The following is an 18,333-nucleotide window of genomic DNA, read 5'->3' as shown; positions in this document are numbered from 1 at the left end:
TGGATACACTCAACAAATTAACGATAGTTATTTGGAAAATGTGGAGATTAGAAGCTGCATGAAGAATAGGGGACTAGGTTTGAGGTCCCTTGAGGTCCCTTGCAAAATGGAGCTCCTGAACTTGAGTCCACTTAGAGAAAGGGTGCCCAGAAAAACTCCATTGAGCAATAAAGAGAAATGGTAAGTAACTTACCAATATTGGTCAGGGCTCTGGATGGAAGAGATTGATGATGATGATGATGGCGAAGATGATGATAACCACAAAAACACTACTAATAAAATCCTCCCTGGATATTTACCATCATAAATCTATTCTTACCCTAGGGTTCACTAGTATCACAGTTGGGAAAACCTCAAACTGAAAAATTTAAATGGTCATAGATCCTTCACACACCTTGGTGACCAGAAGAAACAAATACAAATCCTCTGAAAATGCACCTTCAATCCAGGCCCCAAATTCCTACAAATCAAGTGCAGTTCACAATCGCAATCACAACCTACCGAATAAACGATGAAAGCAGCTACCATGAATGGAAAAGTCAGTTGAAACAATAAAAAACAGCTTTAGAGTCCTCAGTGACTTCAGAAGATGTAAATATAAGATATGGAATATAAAATACCTATGGACTCCTTAAAAGAAATGAACTCCCTCTTTGATTTCTCGGCTCCACCATATCCAACTCTTGTGCCTAATAAAATTCATCACAGGATAGACAATGAGATCCAGGGATTGGCAAACAATTAGCCATAGGCCAAATCTGGCTCTGCCCATTCATTTACATACTGCCTATGACAGCACATGACAGATTTGAATAGTCATTACCAAAAATGCATGGTGCTCAAAATCTAAAATACTACTATCTGGCTCTTTACAGAAAAGAAAAAAAAAAAAAAAAAAAGTCTGGACTATACAAATACTTAAAGACTCAAATAATAAAAATGCCAATAACACAGATATCCTCACATTTGATTATAAACCCCTCCCTATGATCATATACCTGTAGCAAAAGTATAGTTCAAACTGCAGAGCACCAAAGAAAGTAAAGACTCCTCAAGTACCCTAGAATTTCTCTTGGGGATAGCAAGTATTTTCTCCAACTCTGTGGTTGCTTTCAAGGATTATCACTGTTATAACTTCACTAAAAAGTGACATATTCTTTTGAAAGTTTTTTTTTTTATTTTTGAGAGAGAGAAAGCACAAGCAGGGGGAGGGGCAGAGGGGGACAGAGAAGCAGGGAGAAGCAGGCTCCCCGCTGAGGGGCGCAGTCCCAAGATCCCAGGGTCATGACCTGAGCCGAAGACAGATGCTTAACTGACTGAGCCACCCAGGCAATCTAAAAGTGAATTATATTTTAAAGAATTTTTTAATATAGAGAAATATGTTTTTTTTTTAATTACCCACATATTCACAACTTCTGGCACTCTTTATTCCTTTTTATAAATCTGAGTATCCATTTGGCATCATTTTCTCTTGCCTGAGGAATTTCCTTTAACTTTCTCATTCAGGTCTTCTGGAATTAAAATCTTTCACCTTTCACTGGTCTGAAAATATTTTTATTTTGCCTTTATCCTTTATTAAGGATGTTTTCAGTGGATAGAGATTTCTAGGTTAACAATGTATTTTGTTTTGTTTTATTTCACCAACACTTTCAAAATGTTATTCCACTGCTTTCTGGCTTGACTGTTTCTGATTCTTATCTTTATTCTGGGTTTTGCTGTTTTTCTGTAAAGAATGTTAAACTTTGTGGAGGATAGTTAAGTTGTGGGTCAGCTTTATCCTTTTGAGCCTTGTCTTTAAGCTTTGTCGGGATTAGTCAGGTGTGTATCCTTTACTCTGGGTCTACTAGTGAAGTTCGACTCTTCCAGGATCTTAATTAAACACCCCAGATATTCTTAGGGGTCTTCAACCTACTCAGACCTTACACATCTTTCAGCCTCGTATACTTTGAGAAATGATTCAAATTACAAGCGTCCAAGAGTTTCTGGCTGGCCTCACGCACGTTACTTGCGGATGCCCAGATGGGTGTCCGGCAACAGTTTCGAAGAGAATCTTCTCTACGTTCATCTCCAGGACTCTGCATGCACCTACCAACCACTCAGTCTTCCTGACCTCCAATCTCTGTCTGCCTAGCTTAGCAAGCCCACCATATTCTTCTCAGGAGCCAATACCCCTCCCTCCCATACACACACGGACATCGGGCACTTAGCCGAAGAGCATCTAGGCAGAGGGAGAGGGCAATCACAGGGTTCATCTTATTTTCCTTCCTTTTTTTTTTCATCACAGTGCTGTGCTATGCTTAGTCCAATGTCTGAAGACATTAGTTTCACATATTTTATCTGTTTTTCTAATTGTTTATAGGACGGAAGTGTAATAGAGTTACTCAAATTTGGCCTGAAATCGAAGTTAGCAGGTTGTTTTAATCATGACGATAGGAGTCCACATTCTAGCCTGTCCTAGTTACTGAATCCTCCTAAAATCTCTTACAACCCCTGGCGTCTGCCAGTAATGATCAAGCCATCACACGTATTGTTGACATTGGATATTTTAATCTCCAAGTACTTGGCCGGGGTGGGGGGGTTCCTGGTTATTTTGTTTTTATTCACGGCTAATTTAATTCCACTGCAGTCAGAGAATTTTATCTGTGTGATTTTCTTCATTTTAAATATATGTAGACTCGGGTAACATTCTCCCTTTCAATTTGTGGTAGTATTTCTCTTAGGATACTTGAAAAAACCCAAAGTGGTAAATGAAAGCTACAATTTGTAAGCCACACTGTAGTTCCAGCCAGCTTCTGGCAAGTTGATATGACAGACTTTCATTATAACGAAGTGTTTTTAGGAAGAACCCTTAACTCACCAAGCATCTGTTTCTCTTCTCTGCGCAAAGCAATTCAAGTGGCTTCTCCCAACATCAGCCACTAGTCATCATGAGATCCGAGAGGGTTCGTTACAAGCGGTATTTTCTTACTCTAACTCTGTCTCTTGGGACTAGTATAACTGCATCCCTTCTTGGGTACCCTTCCCATGTGCCTCTCTTTCCACCTTTCCATTTAGTACCTGCTTTCAGCCATATCCTCCCACCATGGTGGGGTTCTCTGGTTGGAATCTAATGCTTACCCATAAAACAAACAATAAGAACGGACACGCCAATGTCTCTCCTATGCCCTATTTCCAGGAAGATATCATAGATTTTTAAAGGTAAAAAAATCAGAGACCATCTTTACAGTTTGCCAATGGGATTCCATTCACACTTAACCCTAATTTGATTTTATGGCACAAAACTAATACCTACCCCCAAAGTTCTTTAGGAATATGCCCCAAGTTAATGGCTGGGATAGCATGTCATACACGATGATACCTTCCTCACCTGGAATGTACGAATTGGATCCTGGTCCCAGGATAATGAAGTCAGACAAAATAAAAGAAATATATGTGCATTTCCCACTGTACCGTCTCATATTCAATGTATTTAATTGACTAAACCAGCTTTTCGAATCCCACCACCATCTATTTTAAACATGAAATGTTTTAATTTCCCATTCCAATCTACAGTGAAAACACAGCTCAGTGAGTCAAAGAATGTAATATGCTCATGGGATGTTGTATCTTCTTGCTCTTTCTTGCACATTAGCAGTAAAACGTTTCTGTTGATCAAAAGAAACATATCTTGGTAGGTCAAGTTGATAGAGAATTTTCTATTCAAAACTGACCTGCAATCTCTACAGTTCCTTCTCTTCCAGGATAAGCAAAAGCAAAGCCTGGAATATCTAGACCTATCGACATCTATAATTTATATATATTACATTATATATTTTATATATTTTATACATTTTATAAATATATATTATATAAAATATATTTTATATAAAATATGCTGTATAATATATTACATTATATATTTTATATATTTTATATATTTTATAAATATATATTATATAAAATATATTTTATATAAAATATGCTGTATAATGTAATATATATAAATATATATTTCCAGTTAGCACCCATTTATAGCCCGTAGGAATTATATCGGCAAGAATCCCATGCAGCCCACTTGCCAGGTGTAGAGAAGGTAAGCCTTGTCCTTGGGAAATTAGCCTACAGTCCTGTTTGGGTGATTTCTTTCCTGTGGACATTGGTTTCTTCAGGTGCGAAAAGGAATGCATTGTCATTGGGCCCAGCTATGCATAACATGGGCACCTGCATTTCATTTTGTGAAACCAGGTGACTAGTTCTAGGCCTCTAAGGTCTCATTTATCCTTTCCCCTCACAATACATTTCTTTGAGATTTTTGTTCATTATCAGCTTATCAGGGACTTCCCTGACTATATGAGCAAATGGTGTTATCATCTATCATATTCTCTGCATGCCCCCATCATCCTGCTTTTTCTCTAAAACAATGTTCTCAACATCTAAATTATTACAAGTATTTTATTTACTAAATAAGTAGCCACTTCCCTTACTAGGATATAAGTGCTGTCCCAACAGGAACATGTTCTAATTTATTCACTGCTGAATCCTCAGTGTCTAGATGCTGAACACGTAGTAGATAAATTTTTGATGGTTGAAAGAAAAAATTGATAAGTGCAGGAATCTTCCTAACTGAAAATCACCTTTACGGATTCATAAAGATGAAACTGCAATAGCTGTTGCCAACGCCTGTATTCTTGCTGGCCTAATGAAAGCCAAAACCTCTCCAGATACAGTTATTTTGAGGTGGATGCATGTTTCAGCCCTTGAACATCATTTATGTCATGTCTTTTTCTACAGTGGTAGTATTTACCCCCAGTGGTTTGTCTTTTATTTCCATACTCTTACAGAAAGGCACAACAGAGTTATAATATTTTAAACTCCTTCTTAAATTGGTCTTCCTCCTACTCTTATACATGTAAGTTGTTTCTGGATCTGGCTGCCTTCTTTCCCTTTACTTTGGTTTCTGGTCCAGATATTTAGTTTCCCAAAATATTTCTCTAGAATTCTCTCTTGGGGATAGTGAAAGAGAGAAAGCTAGAGAGTTCTAAATCTTCTATAAACATCTATAGTCTGAACAAATCTTGTCCATCTTCACCTCCCTGAGTGCAACAGTGGTTAACTGCGTGAACCCTGGAGCCAGACCATCTAGATTCCAGTTCCAGCTCTTACAGTTTACTAACTGCATTGCCTTGAATAAGTTACTTAACCTCCTTGTACTTCAACTTCCACAACTGTAAAATAGAAACCATGATAGGGGCACCTGGCTGGCTCAGTCAGTAGAGCATGCAACTCTTGACCTCAGGGTCATGAGTTAAAGCCCCACTCCATATCGAATGTGGAGCCTTTAAAAAAAAAAGAAAGAAAGAATAAAAAAAAAGAAAAGAAAAAGAAAGAAATAATTATAGCATATCTGTCATGTAGTATTATTTTTAAAAATAAATGACTATTATTTTTTAATGACCATAAAAATAATGTTTAGAACATCTGGCACATAGTAGGTACTCTATTACAGTTAGCTATTTATATTATAATGCCATGTAGGAGATAGTCTAGCAGATTAACATTTCCCCCAGGATTGAGCTCCATCTAATTTGGTCCCACCATGCCCTCATTTGACATCTCTCATCCTTCCCTAGAACATGGGTTCTCAAATGTGTTTCCTGGGTCAATAGTATCAGCTTTACCTAGAACTTATTAGAGATGCAAGATCTTGGGCTCCATTCAAAACCTACTAATAGAAACTCTTGGGTAGAGTTAACCAGTCTATGTTGACTAGTCTTCCCTGTGATTCTGATAGAAGCTCAAATTTTAAAACCACTGCTTTAGATTCCTATTTCAGTGTTTTTGTATTATGTTGTCTCAATGAATAGGCAATGACTCTATAATTGAAACTATGGACTTGGTACACCCTTTATGAGGTAGTTCCTAAATGACTCATTTTGATCCTTGCATCCCACTTTAGAGAGTACGGTCTAATTGGTCTGGATGTGCCTTGGCCTTCAGGATTTTCAAAAGAGGATTCCTAACATACACCTAAGTTTTGGAGCACAGATCTATACTTTGTTTTGGCACAAGTGATTTTGAATTTCCTTTTTTCTGGGTCTTAGTATAAAAACAATGTTTCCCAGCATTCTCTGGTGATTTAAATAATCACTTGTATTTGTAGGTCCTTGATACAAATACAAATGTCAAGGTTTATCCCAGTCCCAGTAAATCAGAATCTCCCAGAGAGCGCCAGGAAGTGGTATTTTTAAACAAGTACCACAGGTGATTCTTCTCATTATGGAAATTAAGGAAAGAGTGATACATCAAAAAATAAATAAATATGTATGATTCTGTCTCTTTTCATTGAGGGATAAGAATACTGCCTAGATCAGGGCATTGAAAGTAGAATTACACCTCTTGGTTTTCAACTGTTTTTATCTTTTATTCATTAATTATAATGTCATAAACCAAACAATTATTCTATTTAAGTTCCCAAAGGAAGAAAATATGTGATTTGGATTTATTTTCTGGAAGGAAAATAAAACTTCAGAGTATCTTTTCCATCAAGAATGAAGCCTAAATCCCTGCACTAAACCTGAAAGGAGATTACTTGCTTGTTCAGTTAGGAAGAATGACCAAGTTCATTATGCCATGCATAAAAACTCTCACTACTACTGTGAAAAAAAATTTAAATTAAAATGAGCAATTATTTTAAATGAAATAAAACTTCATTTAGAGATTATAACTTTACTGGTTATATACTAATTAAATACCAATTAATTACAAATCTAGCATTTGTGAGGTTAATAATTATTGGGCAAAAAAAAAAAGATTACAAAATCCAAATTAAAACACCAAGAAATTTAATGTATCAAAATTACCGTAAAACTTGCCCAGGGTCTCTGGAATTAATGAGACAGAACTCTATGTGTCAGTGACATTGCAGGGTAACTTTATGTATTTCTAATGCAGTAAATGTGCTTTTATCAATTAAACACACAGCTTTTAGTATTTAGCTTGTAATAGTTATCTCGCTAAGTGACAAGAAGTACATTCATTAGGTTATGTGATTTAATTTATTATCATATAATTTATTCTGCTTTATAGATGCTTAAAATAGCTGAATTCATTTCACCAAGATTCAAGACTCATTCAGAGAACATAGCTTCGATGATTTGCTTGAAACTTTAATCTTAATTGAGATCATTTGACACCGGCAAAATGCATCTGTGGACAGGCCTAAAGATCACGGCTACCTAAAGAATATCAGATATTTCCACCCTGAATTATTCAGCAACTATGTGTCAATCTGTACAAACTTCAAAAAAAGAAGGCCTCAGAAAGCATCCGTCTGTCCTAGCCATCAAACATTACAGCATAATGACCAGACTATAATAATTTATCACAACAACATCCAAAATATACATGAATTACATAGAATATTTTTAACTAAAGAATAAGCAATATAGTTGAGTGCTTTTCAATATTAGATGGAAAAGTGCTTGGATCATTGTGAGATCTGCCCTGCTTATCTTCATAGCCAGCTCGATCCTCAGCTTGTTCCCAAGATGCCTCAAGCCTCCTGCCACCATGTTCCCACCTGACGACCCAATTGTGGGAGCCCACCCTTCCACCCAAAGGATCCTCTTCTGGGTCCTACTGTCCTTCAGAATGATAGCTAATTTAATTCACTATGCACCTGTAACCAAATCCGAAGTGTTTGTGAAAGCAGGGCTTCTCACACTTGAATGGGAATACGGGGTACCTGGACATCTTGTCAAAATCCAAATTCTCATCCCATAAGTGGGGTGGGGCCACTGATTTTGCGATTCTATCGTGCTCCCAGGTGACATTCCTGCTGGTCCACAGATCACATTTTGAGTAGAAAGAAGCTGATTTTTTTTTTTCAAGTTAGAGCAGTGCCTTTCCTGTCGTCTAGTCCATGGACTTAGTGCTTCAGGAAAAAAAAATTCAGATTTCTGGGCTCTATTCCAGATCTATTGAATCTGAATCTCTGAGGAATTAGCCTAGGAACTTGCCATTTTAATAACCCCCTTAGGTGAGTCCTGTACATCTTGAAGACTAACTTACTGGTTCATCTTCAACCCCATTCCTAGGGTTTCCGTGTCATAGCTAGATGTTTTGAGAGTTGATTTCTATAGGTATTATCCTAATCCAAAGGAGCAAGCCAAGTACTAGAGGCAACATAAAATGACAGGGAAGGTGGGAAATAGTTTTGGAAAAGTAGGACACAACTCATGAATGAAGCCATGTCTTCATTCTAAACAATAAAGCAGCCCTTTTATTTTCTCTGATGTAGGCAAGCTGAAGATTACATAAACTTCCTTGTGAATAAAGTTCTTTTGTGCTACTAGCAAAAGTAGAAATGTTTGCCAGAGTATGTGAGTCTCTGAGTATCTCACTTGGCTATCTCCAGCTTGCCAATTTTCTCTTATTGACATTGCTTCCACTTGCCATTACTTGGCACCACATGGCAGGTGCTAAGTCATTGCTGGTAATTACATGCTTCAGTAGAAACTTAGATCCTGCATGCTCAGGAGAGTGTAAAAGCTGTCATGAAAATTTAAAAATAGAGACTCAAGCATGTGGCCTCTCAAAAGATCTGCATGCAGCTTTCAACAGCAACATTTCAACAGAAGTGAACATGCTCCAAATTAAGCAGCTTTCTCCCAAAAATGTAAAGATTAAATGTATCCAGGTTAGTATTTTATGGAAATATCTGCCAGAAAAAGCCATTAATGAAATGACTTCCTGAAAGTGCAGCTGCTGAAAGTACCCCACAAACATACAGAGATAATAGAGCATTTATCCTCCATTCATGCTGTCACCTTTCCCCCCTTAGAGAAGTCACTGGCTGATATCAATTCCACTCATTCACTTGGCTTAGAAGTTTGCAGATGGTTATGTTGAGCATATTGAGATATGTCTGAGAGGAAGTGATATTCTGAGTAATATTTCTTTGAGAGTTTACTTTCAGTGTTCTTCAAATGAGCTCGATTTTAAGCATGGTGTGTTTTGTTGCTCAAAGCAGAATCTGGAAGTCAAGATTTCACAAATCCTATACAGAGGTGTGCAATTTAAAACTTTGACATTTTCAGAAATGTGTAAGGATTCAAGTCAAATTTGGTTTATTCTAAGTCATTCTGCTTAACCCTAGGGAAAATCAAATAGAGGAAGAATTCTTTGACATCAGGGAAGAGAAATAGTTATTGCTATATCTACATGAAGACATATATAGCAAAAATGAAGAGAAGTTAAAAGAGAAAAATGAATCTAGCTAAAATAGAACTCCTAAGCTGAGCACTAAATTTTCTTAACATACTTGATCCTGACTAAACAGCTCTTTACTTCTACTTCATTTCAATACTCTACTTCATTTTATAAATGGAATACTTTCTTCAAATGTATGTCAATAAATGAAAATTCAATTCTGTTTCCACAAAAAAAAAAAATAGTAAATACAGTTCTAAGGTGCCAACTTAGGCTCTGTGGGGGATGAAATTATGAAAAGAAACTATTAAAAAAAAAAAAGAAACTATTGTCTCAGGATCATTGTGACCTAGTGCCTGGGGCGGGAGGAGAGGGTTGTTAATAAGATAACCCTACCAATATCTATTTTAAGATAAGTGATGTAAGAGGATAGAGAACGTTAAAGTGATTCAAAGAACGGGTGTCTTTGGGTTGGGAGACCAAGAACTGCTTGTGGAGTAGATGCTTTTTCATAAGATGCTTGTGCCAGAGTTTAGAAAGACGGATAAGAACATTGAAAAGAATTAGCAGACACTACAACAAAAATATAAAGGTTGGAAAGCATAGGATGGGGTTTGGCTGAACTGTGTGGGTTTGGTTTCCTGTCAGGTTCAAATAAGGAAGTGGAGGGACAGCTAATGAAAGAGTAGGAGGCCACGTTACACGGGTTGTGGCTAGTAAGCTTGAGGACTCTTTTCATGACTCAACGATGGAAAATCTTTGCATTGCAGTAAATAAATGGCATCACTAGTCTCTCTATATGATGGATTATGTGTGAGGAGAAGGCTAGTGAGGAAGTTACTACAAAAGAGCCATATCGGGATCCCTGGGTGGCGCAGCGGTTTGGCGCCTGCCTTTGGCCCAGGGCGCGATCCTGGAGACCCGGGATCGAATCCCACATCGGGCTCCCGGTGCATGGAGCCTGCTTCTCCCTCTGCCTGTGTCTCTGCCTCTCTCTCTCTCTGTGACTATCATGAATAAATAAATAAAATCTTTAAAAAAAAAAAAAAAAAAGAGCCATATCGAGAAGATAGAGGAAGAGAAAGCCAAGGAAGAATCAGATGGATTCATTTTGAGACATTGAGATAGAAACTATTGAACTCGGTAACAGGTTGGATATAAGTTTAGGTGCTCAGATAAGCAGGAGGCGTGGGAGAGGAAACTCAAAACTGGCTTGGGATTTCAAGTTTAGATGACTAAGAAAATACAGTATTTTTTCCAAAAAAAATGTACAATTGAAAAGTAAAATGTATAAATAGAAATTTTGCCATTTTAATTCAAATTTAAAAAGGTTTCCCTCATTGTTTTGTTTGACTTTAACAATCTAGGCATGCCTGGGTGGCTCAGTTGGAAGAGCATGGGACTCTTGATCCCAGAGTCTTGAGTTCCAGGTCCACACTGGGTGTAGAGGTTACTTAAATACATAAATAAATAAACTTTAAAAATCTAGATAATTACTTCAATTATATCCTTTCTATATGCTAGCATACATGCAGTCTTTAAAAAAAAAAAGGATTTTATTTATTCATGAGAGAGAGGCAGAGACACAGGCAGAGGGAGAAGCAGGCTCCCTGCGGGGAGCCCGATGTGGGACTTGATCCCAAGACCCAGGGGTCATGCCCTGAGCCAAAGGCAGATGCTCAACCACTGAGCCACCCAGGTGCCCCTGTTCGTTTGTTTTTAAGTAGGGCTTGAACTCAAGCAACACTGAGATGAAGGCCTGAGCTGAGATCAAGAGTTGGACACTTAACTGACTGAGCCACCCAGGCGCCCCTCATTGTGGTTTTGATTTCCCTGATGATTAGTGATGTTGAGAATCTTTCCATGTGTCTGTTGGCATCTCTATGTCTTTTGTGGAAAAATATCTATTCAAGTCCTCTGTCCAGTTTTTAATTGGATTGGTTTTTTGGTGATGAATTGTATATGTTCTTTATATATTTTGGATATTAACCCTGTATTGGATATATCATTTGAAATGCCTTCTCCCATCCAGTAGATTGCCTTTCTGCCTTTTTGTTTTGTTGATAATTTCCTCTGCTATGCAAAAGCTTTTTATTTTGATGTAGTCCCAATAGTCTGGTTTTGCTTTTCTTTCCCTTGCCTCAGGAGACATGTCTAGGAAAATGTTGCAATGGTTGGTATCAGAGAATTTACTAGGATTTTTACTTTCAAGTTTCACATTTAGGTCTTTAATCCATTTTGAGGTTTTTTGGGGTTTTTTTGGTTTTTAAAGTGTGTGTGTGCAGTCTTTAAAAGGTGGTAGTTTCATTCTTTTAGTAGCTACCTCATTTTCCCAGCACCATTTATTAAAGAGACTATCTTTTCCTCATTGTATATTCTTGTCTCCTTTGTCATAGATTAATTGACCATGTAAGTGTGTAAGTGTAGATTTATTTCTGGGCTCCCAATTCTATTCCATTGATCTATCTATCTATCTATCTATCTATCCATCTATCTATATTTTTTGTGTGTGCCAGTGCCATAATGTTTTGATTAACACAGCTTTGTAGTATATCCTGAAATTTGGAATTGTGATAGTCCAGCTTTGTTTTTCTTTCTCAAGATTGCTTTGGCTATTTGAGGTCTTTTGTGATTTCATACAAATTTTAGTGTTATTTTAGTTCTGTGAAAAATGTTATTGGCATTTAAATAGGGATTGCACCGAATCTGTAGATTCTTTTGGGTACTATGGACATTTTAACAATATTAATGCTTCCAATCCATGAGCATTCCATGTGTTTTCATTATCTTCAACTTCTTTCATTAGTGTTTTATAGTTTGCAGAGTCAAGGTCTTTCATCTCTTTAAGTTTATTTCTAGGTATTTTATTCTTTTTGATGCAATTACAAACGGTGTAATTTCTCTTTCTGCTACTTCATTTTTAGTGTATAGATATGCTACTGATTTCTGCATATTAATTTTGTATCCTGCAACTTTACCAAATTCATTTATCAGTTCTGGTAACATTTTTGGGGAGTCTTTAGGATTTTCTCTGTACAGTATCATACCATCTGCAAACATTTATAGTTTAACTTCTTCTTTACCAAGATGACTCCTGTTTATTTTTCTTATCTGATTGCTATGGTTAGGACTTCCAGTACTATTCTGAATAAAGTACTAACTTTGCTTTAATAAAACAAAAAACACAGGAACTGAGTTGACATATAAACAGACTATGAAGGAAATATTCCTTATTTTTTTAAATGTGCTTATATAATTTCATTTTTAGGAAATATTATATGAGTAAAAATTTGTTATGTAGTTTTTATGGGATATTTATTATCAAAATAAGAAATTCACTGATACAGGTAATATTATATACTTACTAGTACATTTTAAAGATATGATAAAAGTTAGGAATGTTTGGATGATCAATAATCTTTTCCTAAAATATTTTTGCTGTGTTAGGCACCATGTTAGAATTAGAGGTTTCAATCATGAAAAGGAAACAGGCCTGACCTAAGGAAAGTCATTGTCTGAAAGAGTAGAAAAGTCACTCAACCATTACAGAGTTTGAAATCTAAGGACACAGTGCAATGAGGTATAAAAGACAAGCACCTAATGCAGGTATATAGATCAGAGCAGACTTCTTCAGCCTCAGTGTAAGTAGTAAGTGGGCCAACTGAGAGAAGTGAGGTGGACATGGAAGTTCCCTGGCAGAGGAGATGCAATCAGAAGACCTGGAGGCAAGGAGCTGGACAGCAGAAAAGGTCGTGGACAGCAGTGGGGGAGGGGGTTGTAAAAGTAAGGATGGGAGGATGATGAAAAGATTGTGTGCTCTGTTCAAGAGTTTGGGATTCTACCCGGAAGAAAAGAGGTCATTCAAGTTTTAAGCAGGAAAGTGACACAGTCACGTGTGTGCATTATAAAGATGATGTCAGGTGCGATGCAGAGAAACAGATTAATTAGATTGAAAAAAGAAACTGACTTTGAGGATATTGCAGAATATAGAAAGAGATACTGGTGTCTTCTAAACACTTAAAAGTGGACATAGATCGGGCATAGTGAGACTAGCAGAATGTGGTAAATGAATAAATGTGGAGATAGGGGAAAGGGAGAAGCCCAACAGCAGAGCTAAGATAATATCAAATCCCTTAAATTGGGTAACCAGGAAGATGGTATTCACTACGATAGGATCAGTAGGAAAAGACTAAATCTGGGACATAAATGTGAATTGAACCTTATGTACATTGCATTAAGGATGCCTAAGCCATTCAATTAGAGGCATCCTGTAGACAACTGGACACACAGGTTTGAAGCAAAGAAAAAAGATCTGGTCCATAGACTGATCATCAGCATATATATGGCAATTGAAATAAAGGGAGTAAATGCGACGGTTCAGGGATACTATCTAAACTGACAAAAGGAGAAGGTAGAGGATGGAGCTGGAATAATACCAACAATTAATGCTAAAGAAAAAAAAAAAGTAGCCAAGGATGAAATCAGAAAATGAGAAGTAAAATGTGATGAAAGCCACAAGAACTGTTCTGAAAAATGAATGCATTAATGCTACTGAGTGGTCAAGGATGATGAAGAACTGGAAAATGTCTGCTAGACTCATTAGCAAGAATATTACAAACCAACATGGTAATAATGTACCTGTAGGCTAGTTTGCAGTGAATGACAGTGAAACTAGTACCTTAGCTAGTTTGCAGTGAATGACAGAAGGTAAATTTCAGAAAGCAACAGTAGACAACTCTTTTAGATAAAGCTTCAGAGATACTTAGCATATGTGCTGCCAAAGCAAGCACCAGCTTCAGAGATAAAGAGAGACATAGAAGAGACACAAGATTATCTTCTATAGTCTGGCATAGTTAAATGTTCATTAGAGATGAGAGTAAACAATGACTTTGAAGATACGGGATAGAATCAAAACAGCTTCCAGGTGAAATAATAAACTTTTAAGGGAGTGGGGGACTTTTTTTTTTCTTGTGTAAAAAAGAAAATGATGGGTTCAAATATTTTCTTAGTCCAGTGTATTAGTTTTCTATCGATATGTGAAAAATTACTATAAATTTAGTAGTTTACGACTATACAAATTTCTCATCTCACAGTTTCCAGGAATCTGGACAATGGAGCATCTCAGGGACTAACAGAGCGAAATCAAGGTGTTGGCTGGGGCTGTGTTCTCACCTGAGGTCCTATTCTAAATTCACTGGTTCTTAGCAGAATCTTGCTCCTTGCAGCTGTGAAACAGGTCCCTGCTCTACTGGTGGCTGTCAGCCAGGTGTTGTTCTAACAAGCTCCTTAGTGTGCCTTTCGTGTTGTCCTCTCTATAAGATGGCAATTGCTTCTTCAAGACCAACAAGAGAACATTTGCTGCTTCAAATCTAACCTGAGAAGGCCCCGGTCTCAATTAATGGCTCACCTAATTACATCAGGACCACCCAGGATAATCCCTTGTGATTAACTCAAAGTCAACTGATTTGCAACATTAATCCCACCAGAGAATTCCCTTTACCTTTATCATATAGTGTAACCTAATCACAGCAGTGACATCCAATCGATTCATAGGTCCCATCCTTATCCAACAGGAAGAGATACCACAGAACATGAACTCCAGGAGGGGGAAATCTGAGGGCCGTCTCAGAATCCTGCATAATACACATCAAGAAAAAGACCCTAAATCTTAACTACTCACTTAATATGAGGGTACTCATCTCTAATATTTAGATATGTCGTTTTATATCTATCTTTTATGGAAGTAATTCTCAGTATTAAAAGAATAAAATCTACAAAAGTACAAATTTACTATTTATTGAAAAAAAAAAGCAGCATCATTAAAAACTATTGGGACCCTCTTAACCTAAAGTTAGGCGAAGAGTATAATCACAGAGAGATCACATTAGCCCACCTAGAGATCTAAATTATGGCCTTCAGTGACATGAAAAAAGAGATAACAGGAAAATGAAGGCAATTATTGCAACTCTGATACAGCTTTTCCCACCTGTCTTAATGAAATTATCCTTGGGAACTTTTGCTCAGCGAAATTATCTTTGGGTTTACACTAATGGCTGACCCTCTTTGGTACAGTATAGACCTGGTGCTTAGCAAGGTAGATCCTCTCTCCCCATTCCCTCATCGGTATGTTCACAAGCACACTTGGTTCTGGACTTTCTCAGCACAGGCAAGGAAATACAGTGTCAGAGACTGTTCCCTTTGGATTCGGAATTTCTTTGGAAAACGAGTGGAAACTAACCAGATGAGAATTAGGTACCTGTTGATAATAAAACCTGATTCTACTCATACCAGCCCTTAAAACATTGATAGCACAAATGAATTGCCACTTACTTTATTCTTCCAGTATTGTACAAAATTAAGCCATAATAAAATTCAAAGGGAAAAACTGAGAAATGATGAAACAAATTTATCTTTGCTTGCATGTAATGTGTCCTGGAAATTGCAACACCTACCAAACAACAATATATAACACAATATCTCCCTCAGCAAATTAGTAAGATAACTCGATTCTAGGACTGTCCAAACAGCGAAATACAGTGCCATTATCAATCTACAGTGTCTTCCGGGGTGTGGAAAGAGGATGAGGGTGGGAATGCAAGTACATCTAATTAAGATATATTTGCCATACATGATCCATGAAAATAATGTAGGAGAGATAAGAGAAGGGAAGATAAAAATAGTACTTCCCAGTAGTTATTAAATCCCCATGTTGTTATACTCGTTATGGTGGATACTTTAATTTTTTATTTACATTCAATTTAGTTAACATAAGTTTCAGGGTAGAATTTAGTGATTCATCAGTTGCATGTAACACCACTGTTCATTACATCACGTGCCCTCCTTAATGCCCGTCACTCAGTTACCCCATCCCCCTACCAACCCCCGACCCAGCAACCCTCAGTTTGTTCCCTACAGTTAAGAGTCTCTTATAGTTTGTCTCCCTCTCTGTTTTATCATATTTTATTTTTCCATCCCTTCTCCTATGTTCATTTGTATTGTTTCTTAAGTTCCACAAATGAGTGAAATCATAAGGTATTTGTCTTCCTCTGACTTATTTTGCCTAGCATAATACCCTCTAGTTTATGATGGATACTTTAAATACATTGTCACTGACCTTTCCAATGCCCTAGCAGGGTAAGTATTTGTCTCAATCTTTAAATTTTTACAATAGGCAGAGACAAGTTAAGAAACTTACCCAGGGACACAGAAGCAGTGAGAAGCTGTAATGTGTCCCCAAGTTTAGCTGACTTCAAGGCCCGTGCGATTTCTCATATATCACTTTGCCTCGGGTAGGAAGGAGTGCTAGTGAGGAGCCTGATGTCATATGTCTCCAGAGCATTGGAGTAGCACATGCTAAAATAACTTCAGACTTTTCTGGTTGCTCAGTGACCTTGTTTTCTAGAGAAGTGCCACAAAACATAAATGTGATATGCCCTATTGCCCTGCATATGATGAGATTATATCCTATAAACTGGTTTATTTTCATAATAATATTTTTTAGTAAGACAGATTTTAAAAAAACAAATACTTTATCCATAAAGCATTTTATATCAGAGATTCCATAGGTGATCAAATTCTTGGATTTGATCATTTCTTTTTTTCCTGAGTTGTTTTTTTTTTAAGACCCCAGTTAAATAATGCTCTAAATCTGTAAGGCACAACACCTTAGCTTCCCAGGCTTCTTCCTATGGTTTAGCTTATACAAATCTGTACCATTTTTATTCTGAAAAAAAAATCATTATTTGAGGGAAAAAAAGACACATTATATCAGTAACGTACATATGAGTATTGGGAACAATTCTTTGTGTTATTATAGAGCAATATAATTGCTGTTTCCTCTAGTGTTTCTCTCCTTCCCCTTTGAGAAGCCAACATAAGAGACTTCTGCTTGCATGTCCAGAGCCAAAAACTCATTATGATTGCAGCCCTGCAAGGCAGTGCTGGGAACCAAACTGTGAAATTGTGATTCCTCAAGTGGGGTGTGGGAAGCCCTATGTACTGCTAGTTTTCTAATGGATTGAACCACACAATCACAGCAAATAGAAAACCCTGAAGGCTGATTTTGTGTGTGTGTTTATTTTAGTGGTGTTCAAGAGAAAACTAATCAAGGGGGAAATTTATTAAAACAAATGTTTCCGTGGCCAGGAGATGTCTGCTCTGACATTTGCTTTTCGTTGATGTTTGACATGCATTTTGACCATCCTCTTAAATTTTTATTTTTCCAAAGGATTCATTTTGACAGAGATTGTGAGGAAAGAAAAGTTGGTGGAATTTGTCAGCTGAATTTTGTAAAATTTTATAATAAATCCGATGGTTGGTTGCTCCTTCTCTTGGATAGGCTTGGGAATCAAATGGCCAAAATAATCAACCCTCCGTTCTACTTAACTTTTCTGCAAAAACTATATAAAACAAGATAAATGGTTTAAAACCAACATATAGCATCATTCCTTCTATTGAGCTTCCATATTTACAAAGGGAATTGTGGAGCTCAAGAACTATCTGATGAAAGCTGCAACTTGGATGAGTTAGTGGATAAAACTTCAACTTGCAACTTCAAGGAAATTTATCTAAAGCTATGACTCCCTAAAGTAAATAAATTCATATCAGTTGAGTCCTATCTATATTTGATATATGTTCTTATAACAAAAAGGGCAAACTCTTTTTTTTTTTAGGATTTTTTATTTATTTATTCATGAATGACAGAGGCAGAGACACAGGCAGAGGGAGAAGGAGGCTTCATGCAGGGAGCCTGACGTGGGACTCGATCCTGGGTCTCCAGGACCACGCCCTGGGCCAAAGGTGGCACTAAACCGCTGAGCCACCTGGGCTTCCCCAAAAAGGGCAAACTTGCTTGTAACAGGACTCTAAAGTGAGCAATAGGTCTGTAATTTTAAGTCAGACGATAGTATTTTAACTTGGTATAGGCCATGGCATGAGATGAGCATAACTCAAGGAACAAGCAGTGAGTGCTCATATGCATTTAAGTGTGAAGAGTAACCAAAGAGAACAGCCATGAATCAGAATCACTCAGTCATTCCTTCTTGATTCTTTTTCCCCTCTCTCTGCCATGTGTCTCTCCAGGTCAGATTCTCTATAAATATCCCTCCTCTTTTTTTATTCTTTGATCTTTTAGGCTCTAGGACA

At 37.1% G+C, this 18,333-nt stretch overlaps 1 long non-coding RNA gene across 1 annotated transcript in view; it reads right to left on the bottom strand.

Moving 5' to 3' along the window:
• Positions 1–18,333, bottom strand: part of LOC111093744 — a 31,565-nt gene that overhangs the window by 1,952 nt on the left and 11,280 nt on the right. The window contains exon 2 of the long non-coding RNA XR_005383118.1: positions 14,690–14,822. This is a non-coding gene — a long non-coding RNA (uncharacterized LOC111093744). The remainder of the gene's footprint in view (positions 1–14,689; positions 14,823–18,333) is intronic.

The sequence above is a fragment of the Canis lupus genome, chromosome 33 (assembly GCF_011100685.1).
Source record: "Canis lupus familiaris isolate Mischka breed German Shepherd chromosome 33, alternate assembly UU_Cfam_GSD_1.0, whole genome shotgun sequence".
NCBI lineage: Eukaryota > Metazoa > Chordata > Mammalia > Carnivora > Canidae > Canis > Canis lupus.
Note: the sequence above shows the minus strand (reverse complement) of the source record. Positions and strands in the feature narration are given on the sequence as shown.